The sequence below is a fragment of the Palaemon carinicauda genome, chromosome 19 (genome assembly GCF_036898095.1).
Source record: "Palaemon carinicauda isolate YSFRI2023 chromosome 19, ASM3689809v2, whole genome shotgun sequence".
NCBI lineage: Eukaryota > Metazoa > Arthropoda > Malacostraca > Decapoda > Palaemonidae > Palaemon > Palaemon carinicauda.
The window spans coordinates 2,796,045-2,805,417 of NC_090743.1; the positions used below are offsets into that span (position 1 = coordinate 2,796,045).

At 43.6% G+C, this 9,373-nt stretch overlaps 1 long non-coding RNA gene across 1 annotated transcript in view; it reads left to right on the forward strand.

Moving 5' to 3' along the window:
* Positions 1-6,216, forward strand: part of LOC137658112 (uncharacterized) — a 34,902-nt gene extending 28,686 nt beyond the window's left edge. The window contains exon 4 of the long non-coding RNA XR_011047250.1: positions 6,101-6,216. This is a non-coding gene — a long non-coding RNA (uncharacterized lncRNA). The remainder of the gene's footprint in view (positions 1-6,100) is intronic.
* Positions 6,217-9,373: the final 3,157 nt, after the last annotated feature.

Here is a 9,373-nt window from a genome sequence, read left to right on the forward strand (position 1 = left end):
CACCCTTTAGCAGCCGAGTGTGCACCTCCAACTGAAAGGTAAGGCCTCTCTCGCTTACTAGTTGAGAGTAAAACCACATCATTGGGACTAGAATGAGGGGAGGGGGAGAGCTAGTGAACATGAGTTGGTATGTGAGTCTAAGCACCTCCAATGCTCTGCCCAGTGAAACTGTCACTGACAAGCATCCCCCCACTGGAGGTGGCTGAGCCCCCGGGGGTAATTTCCGGCCCTGTTGTGATCGAGGGCCTCGCCTACCTTTTCCTCTATGATTCTATTTCTTACCCCTTCCTTGGCAAAATGGCTTTCCAGAATCAGAGGGCTTTCAAGACTCCCATTGGGTGGTTCTGGAGTCATGTCTACTTGTCTCCAGTCTGGGGCCTAAACTGGAAGCTTGTCGTAGATGGAGGAGATGGCCTATTATGGTTATTGGAGGTGGAAGACTGAGGGCTGCTAAAAGACACCCATGGAAAAGCATATCCTGATTGCATTTTCTCCATTTATCTGCCGTCAGTTCTCCTTGTTCAAGATGGAGCAGAGAAGGACCCTTAATGACTGCTCTTTTTTATATGGATAAGTACAAAAAGATACGCACCCTCCCCCCACTAATACAAAAATAAAATGAGAGCAGTAGCAGATGTGCTCCCATACAGGGCCCTCTATAAAGCAGGTGAGAGGTTACTCAAGCAGAAAAGTTTGAACGATTGATCGCGAGCAGGTGAGAGAGTGTACGATTGATGGCGAACTGGCATGCAATCGTGAACATGTATTATGGCACTCTGTTAAGGGTGAGCGAATACGTAATAGCATGCCTTAGTATTGCTCTAATGGAAGTGTGAACAGGTGAGATAGTGCTCCTGTAGGAGCAAGCGATTGCGAGCTTGTGTGGTGGCACCTCCCAAGATGTTAGCTTATGAGAAAGAAAGTAGCACATAATCTGACCACCTCTTTCTTCCACCTTGGTGAAGGATTGGCCACTCAATCTTTCCCATAGGGGGAGAAACAAAACCAGTGACTTAAACGAGACTCCTATCAATCAGTCTTAAAGGATTTATTGTCCAATAAGGGAAAAGGAAGGGCAGCTGCCCTGTTTTCTTCCAACCGACAGTGTGTATGAAGTCGCCTGACTGTGTGTCTAGACCAAAGGGCCTTGGAGGTATGAACAAACACAAGTACAGGAATATGTAGTGTCCCTCCATTCAGTAAGCATCCTAATCTATGCTTAATGTGTGTGGAAGTTTCACCCTGGCACACTTTTTTTATCACCTATCCTCTGTCTGGGAAGGCAAGTACTTCATTATCTCTAGTTTTGTAATCATCGAACTCGTAATCGCAACGAGTTTGGAATATAAGGGAATATCTCCCCTTGGTAAGAGCGTTAGGCTGGAGGAACGTAGAGAGTAGTCCCGTTTTTGTTTTGTTTCTTTGTTGATGTCGGCTACCCCCCAAAATTGGGGGAAGTGCCTTGGTATATGGATGGATGGTAAGAGCGTAGTAAAGGTGCGCGCAAATCCATGGCATAGCGCAAAGTTCTGTTACTGTGTGCGCTAGTGTGAGAGCTGGCTGTTGTGTGCACATACCAGTAGCACCCTGAGTATGGACAAGGTCTGGCAAGGTAGGTTTTCTGATCTAGTTGGAGAAGGTTGTGTGTGCAAGAGCGCCTTCATTGGTAAACAGAAATTGTCTAAACCCCTTGCATGGTAGGAGACATTTTCGTTGCGAGATATCTAATAATCAATCAAAGGAAGGACTATGGTCTATCTTTCAGGAAGGAGAACTTGTTCCTCCTGATAGTCTTCTTTTAAACTTGTAAGGGGTTGGACAGTCGGAAAATTCTGACCCGAGAGCAGAGTACAGTACTGTATTAGACGGCTGCTCGAGTTCAGAACTAGAGACAATGTCACAACGCTGAAGTTTATTCCTCTTCAAGGGATCAAGTCCGAAGGTATAGCACAGTGTCTTCAATGGGAACAAGTATCCAAGAATAAAAGAAAGAAAATGTAGAAAGCCAAATTTGCAGACACACTGATAGCTCATCTGTGTTGTTTGGCAGTAGGAAGCAAAGTTACTGTTCAGTGTACCAACAGAAGGGGCGGGGGCCTTCCGCCACATGCCGATAACTCCTGGCTATTGCTGACACCTCGTCATACTTTTTAACTGCTGAATCGCAGCTGCGCTTGCATCAATTCTCATATTAAAGGATGAAAATTTGTATTCCTGTTGGAATGGTGGAACAACTGAATTTTCAGGCTAAACTTTCCTTCTCAACCATCCCTCTGTCCTAAGCCAGGAGGTCAAAAGTGAGGCTAATCCAGTTGGTGGGTGGGTCGGGGCTCCTCACTTCGCTAAGTAAAAAAATTCAATGGCTATTCAGCTCGCCTTGAAAATATATTCCCCAATTAAAGGACTCAGGTCTGTGTAGCTAGGAAAAATAAAAATTCATTTTATAAATTTTGATATTAGCCACAAGCACTGCCTTTTAGCCCTGAACATTTCCTATGTTAAATTTGCAGTTTTAATGAAGGTTCTATTTTAGATATTAGAATATATTCTACCTACCTTGAATAATGTGTTTTGAAAGAATTTGAGCTGTATCATTAAGGCCATAAACACATTTCTCTAACTTCCATAGTACATTTTTATCACACCCTGCCTCTAAAACAGGGAGAACAAGATAGACTTCACGCTCAAATCTTTCACTCTGTAGGAATGCAGCCTTGATGTCGATTGAACTCGCCACCCACTTTTTAAGACAAAATTGCAAGAAAAGACCTCAACACTTCTTTGCTGACTATGGATTTCTTCCTCTTCCTCAAAATCTCTGGCAACTAGCCGTTCTTTAGTGTTTCTTTTTTTCCTTCACTGTTTTTCTTCTGTTACCACCCATCTGATAGTGCTCTCTGACACGTGTTAGGAACTGTTTCATATACCCCAAAGCTCTTCAAACTTTTCAGTTCTTATTTTTCTTTTTTTAAGTTCATGACTTTATTTTCACAAGCCATCAGTATTTTGGTGGATAACTGCATTTCATCCTTTGCCATTACTAGCACCAACTTTTCTACACCCCTTTTCCAGTCGAGGTCAGATGTATGTCCAGCTTCGCGTTCAATATTCCTGCAGCTGCTGTATTTTCCCATAGACTTTCCAGCTCAACTATGTATAGTTGCTGTCTGCCATTCATCTGACACTTTTGGTTTTTCGTACGGGCTGTCCAACGACAAGAGCCCGTGTCACGCTATATGCATGGAAATCTACATGAATGAATGATGGAAAGAACCTTTATTTTTAGTTTACTGTTTGGAATTTTTATGAGTGTTACGCTTTCCCTGGGTGTGTCCTCAACAATGGGTACGTCCACTTTTGGCTTTGCTTGACCTCTATTTTCATCGTCTACAAGAGTTTCCACTGGATTTACAACTGCTTTTATCTCTGTTATTGCTTTTAACCTTTCCTTCCTTTTTGCCCTGGCCCCATAACATGTCAAAGCTATATGATATCTACTGAACATGAGTTTCATGTGCTTTTAGGATATTAAGAGCTATATTTGAAAATCAGTTTTACCATCTTGACCAATAATTCTGGCTGGTCCTTTCCATTCCTTTTACTCTTCTCTCTTGAAATAGACTTGATCACTACTTCTAAGGATTTTAGCAGTGGTTCTTATTTTGTGTCTTGGCGCTCTCTGTATATTCTCAGATGTTTCAGCAGCAGTCAAAGCTTTCCTTGCAGAATGGCTGGCATTAAGATGTTTATCATCGATTTCACTTTATGTACTACCTTCCAGTGCAGGGAGTTCATCACTTGGGCAACATGCTAACTTAGGGTTACATTCGTACACAAGTTGCTATGGGCTGAAACCCCCTACCAACTGAAGACAATTTTCAGCATTAACTGCTCACGCTAAACCCACTTTTAAGGACAAATCAGATTGCACTGCCATTATTTTGCTTACCATTTTATATATAACTGTATGATTATGCTCACACATGCCACTGCAGAAAGGAGAATATGCTGCAGTATGCATCACTTCAATATTCTTGTTCTCATATTTCCAGGAATGTGGTGTTAGAAATCTCCCCACCATTATCATACAAACTTCATAGGTGCTCCCAAATCAGTTCCAACCAAGTTTCAAGAATTTTCTCATCTACCTACTCAGGATCTTTCCTCTTTGTCATGACTTTGAGAACCTTGTTGCCTTGTCCATCATATGCATCAAATTGATATCTCCTTTCTTATACTGTAGTTTTATTTTGCTTTATCAATCAAGACAATCTGGGCTCTTGGGTTTACCTGTCCTCTCGTTGGTACACTGCTTCAGGAGATGGGTATATTTTGTTTACATGTGTATACTGTATGATAAATTCAGGGGTGGATGGTATGGCTCCTTAATTTTCAATTTGTTGTTTACCAAGTAAGCAGTAGTGCATTATAGGAATTACTTTTAACCGGCATCCCGCTGGCTCCTAGCAGCACATACTTCTTAGTTTATTTATATTTTACCTCTTGTCTTATAAAGTGTAGTATTGTATTACATTCTTTGCATCTTGCTGCCCAACCTCCTAACTTTTACTTCCTGGTGCAACAGCAATTTGCACCATAATGTTTAATAACTTCATTAGCCCCAGCTCTGGGCCATACGACCCAAATGTTTGACTCCATCCGTTGTTGAATGACCTCATTAGCCCCAGCTCTGGGCTATACGACCCAAATGTTTGACTCCATCCGTTGTTGAATGACTATATTAGCCCCAGCTCTGGGCCATATGACCCAAATGCTTGACTCCATCCCTTGTTGAATGACTTCATTAGCCCCAGCTCTGGGCCATACGACCCAAATGTTTGACCTCATCCATTGTTGAATGACCTCGTTAGCCCCAGCTCTGGGCAATATGACCCAAATGTTTGACTCCATCCATTGTTGAATGACCTTGTTAGCCCCAGCTCTGGGCCATACGACCCAAATGTTTTAATCCATCTGTTGTTGAATGACCTCATTAGCCCCAGCTCTGGGCCATATGACCCAAATGCTTGACTCCATCCATTGTTGAGTGACCTCATTAGCCCCATCTCAGGGCCATATGACCCAAATGCTTGACTCCATCCATTGTTGAATGAGTTCATTAGCCCCAGCTCTGGGCCATATGACCCAAATGCTTGACTCCATCCATTGTAGAATGACTTCATTAGCCCCATCTCCGGGCCATATGACCCAAATGCTTGACTCCATCCACTGTTGAATGACCTCATTACCCCTAGCTCTGGGCCATATGACCCAAATGCTTGACTCCATCCATTATTGAATGACTATATTAGCCCCAGCTCTGGGCCATATGACCCAAATGCTTGACTCCGTCCATTGTTGAGTGACCTCATTAGCCCCATCTCAGGGCCATATGACCCAAATGCTTGACTCCATCCATTGTTGAATGGCCTCATTGGCCCCAGCTCTGGGCCATATGACCCAGATGCTTGACTCCATCCATAGTTGAATGACTTCATTAGCCCCATCTCTGGGCCATATGACCCAAATGCTTGACTCCATCCATAGTTGAATGACTTCATTAGCCCCATTTCTGGGCCATATGACCCAGATGCTTGACTCCATCCCTTGTTGAATACTTCATTAGCCCCAGCTCTGGGCCATATGACCCAAATGCTTGACTCCATCCATTGTTGAATGACTTCATTAGCCTCAGCTCTGGGCCATATGACCCAAATGCTTGACTCCATCCATTGTTGAATGACTTCATTAGCCTCAGCTCTGGGCCATATGACCCAAATGCTTGACTCGATCCATTGTTGAATGACTTTATTAGCCCTAGCTCTGGGCCATATGACCCAAATGCTTGACTCCATCCATTGTTGAATGACTTTATTAGCCCCAGCTGTGGGCCATATGACCCAAATGTTTGACTCCATTCATTTGTTATTAAGGCCATTATTTAACCTCATTTAGATTAGTAGTAGATTGAGTGTGTTTGCAAGATCATAGATTTGAATTTTCTACCTCCTTGAAACTTCAAGCTGAAAATAAGTTTTTAATTTGTATTTGATAATGCTTTTTATATGCTTGATGAGTAATATGCTTTATTTTGTTGCAGATTGTGATAGATAATGGTTGGTAAGAGGACTAGCAGATTGAAGTAAACATAATGGCATACGAGTGTGTCCCAAAGATATCAAAGTGATGCCCCCCTCGGATGGAGATAATGAAGATAAGAGCATTTTCTTCCATCGGGCAGAGAGATGGCTGCTGACATCGTCCACCAATTCCCATAATTCTCCGAAGAAGGAAATATTAACTACCAACAAAAATAGTTTACCATTGGTTGTAAACAATAACCTCAGCACCTGGCCACAACTTGATGTTTCTCACTGAAAACAACTTCATCAATGACAAGAGGAATGCCTCTAGTACTACCATCTTGATGAAATAATTTTCTCCCAATATTTAATACTTCCAGTATCAATAGTTTGTATCTGTGTAAGTATAGGTATGTGTCTTTTACATGGCTACCATTTGACCATTTGACACCCCATGTATAAATGTGTTATGTTGGGGGCGCAATGTTCAAACTGGGGATGATCTGGTTATTTAATTCCTTGTAATGTATCTGTCTGAATGCAGGATCACTAAAGTATGTTTTCTGGCACTTCAATGTTAGCTGACTCTCTCTCTCTCTCTCTCTCTCTCTCTCTCTCTCTCTCTCTCTCTCTCTCTCTCTCTCTCTCTCTCTCTCTCATGCTCTATTTTTCTCTCAACCCCTTGCTATCTCTTTCTCTTTCTCTTAACCTCTCGTTTTTTCATGCTCCCTATCTCTCTCCTCCTCTCTCTCCTCCTCTCTCTCATACTCCCCCTCTCTCTCTCATACTCCCCCTCTCTCTCTCATACTCCCCCTCTCTCTCTCATACTCCCTCTCTCTCTCTCATACTCCCTCTCTCTCTCTCTCTCTCTCTCTCTCTCTCTCTCTCTCTCTCTCTCTCTCTCTCTCTCTCTCTCGTGCTCTATTTTTCTCTCAACCCCTTGCTATCTCTTTCTCTTTCTCTTAACCTCTCGTTTTTTCATGCTCCCTATCTCTCTCCTCCTCTCTCTCATACTCCCCCTCTCTCTCTCATACTCCCTCTCTCTCTCTCATACTCCCTCTCTCTCTCTCTCTCTCTCTCTCTCTCTCTCTCTCTCTCTCTCTCTCTCTCTCTCTCTCTCTCTCTCTCCTTCTCTCATGTTCCCTCTATCTCTCTCCTTCATTCTCTGTTCCATATCTCTCTCCCTCAGTCTCTCTCATGCACCCTATCTCTCTCCCTCAGTCTCTCTCATGCTCCCTATCTCTCTCCCTCAGTCTCTCTCATGCTCCCTATCTCTCTCTCCCTCATTCTCTCTCATGCTCCCTATCACTCTCCCTCATTCTCCCTATCACTCTCCCTCATTCTCTCATGTTCCCTCTATCTCTTCATTCTCTCTAATGCTCCCTATCTCTCCCTCATTCTCTCATTTTCCCTATGTCTCTCCCTCAATCTCTCTCATGTTCCCTATCTCTCTCCCCCAGTCTCTTTCATTCTCCCTATCTCTCTCCCTCAGTCTCTCTCATGCTCCCTATCTCTCTCTCCCTCATTCTCTCTCATGCTCCCTATCACTCTCCCTCATTCTCCCTATCACTCTCCCTCATTCTCTCATGTTCCCTCTATCTCTTCATTCTCTCTAATGCTCCCTATCTCTCCCTCATTCTCTCATTTTCCCTATGTCTCTCCCTCAATCTCTCTCATGTTCCCTATCTCTCTCCCTCAATCTCTCTCATGTTCCCTATCTCTCTCCCCCAGTCTCTTTCATTCTCCCTATCTCTCTCCCTCAGTCTCTCTCATGCTCCCTATCTCTCTCCCTCAGTCTTTCTCATGCTCCCTATCTCTCACACTCCCTATCTCTCTCCCTCATTCTCTCTCATGCTCCCTATCTCTCTCCTCCTCTCTCTCATACTCCCCCTCTCTCTCTCATACTCCCTCTCTCTCTCTCATACTCCCTCTCTCTCTCATACTCCCTCTCTCTCTCTCTCATACTCCCTCTCTCTCTCTCTCTCATACTCCCTCTCTCTCTCTCTCTCATACTCCCTCTCTCTCTCTCTCATACTCCCTCTCTCTCTCTCTCTCTCTCTCTCCTTCTCTCATGTTCCCTCTATCTCTCTCCTTCATTCTCTGTTCCATATCTCTCTCCCTCAGTCTCTCTCATGCACCCTATCTCTCTCCCTCAGTCTCTCTCATGCTCCCTATCTCTCTCCCTCAGTCTCTCTCATGCTCCCTATCTCTCTCTCCCTCATTCTCTCTCATGCTCCCTATCACTCTCCCTCATTCTCCCTATCACTCTCCCTCATTCTCTCATGTTCCCTCTATCTCTTCATTCTCTCTAATGCTCCCTATCTCTCCCTCATTCTCTCATTTTCCCTATGTCTCTCCCTCAATCTCTCTCATGTTCCCTATCTCTCTCCCCCAGTCTCTTTCATTCTCCCTATCTCTCTCCCTCAGTCTCTCTCATGCTCCCTATCTCTCTCCCTCAGTCTTTCTCATGCTCCCTATCTCTCACACTCCCTATCTCTCACACTCCCTATCTCTCTCCCTCATTCTCTATCATGCTCCCTATCTCTCACACTCCCTATCTCTCTCCCTCATTCTCTCTCATGCTCCCTATCTCTCTCCCTCATTCTCTCTTATGCTCCCTATCTCATGCATTCCCTCTCTCCCCCTTTCTCTCATGCATTCCCTCTTTCCCTCTTTCTCTCATGCATTCCCTCTTTCTCTCATACATTCCATCACTCCCTCTTTCTCTCATGCTTTCCATCTGTGTTTCTCATATGCTGCCTAGTTCTTTCCTGTGTGTGTTTAATGCCGTCTCTTTTTTTTCTCACTCATCTACCCTTTCTTATCATACCTTTGATTTTTCTCTTACCCTTGCTTTTTCTCTTATACCCTAGCTTTTTCTCTCATACCCTTGCTTTTTCTCTCATACCCTTGCTTTTTCTCTCATACCCTTGCTTTCTCTCTCATACCCTTGCTTTTTCTCTCATATCCTTGTTTTCTGTTATGCTATTATCTTGCTTTTTCTCTTATGCTATTGCCTTGCTTTTTCTCTTTTGCTATTGCTTTTTCTCTCATACCCTTGCTCTCTCTCTCATACCCTTGCTTTCTCTCATACCCTTCCTTTATCTCTTATGATTTTGCTCTCATACCCTTTCTTTTTATCTCATAACCTTGCTTTTTCTCTCATACCCTTGCTTTCTCTCTCTCATACCTTAAAGCCTTTTCTCTTAGACCCTTGCTTTCTCTCTCATAACCTTGTTTTCTCTCTCACACCCTTGCTCTTTCTCTCATACCCTTGCTTTCTTTCTTGT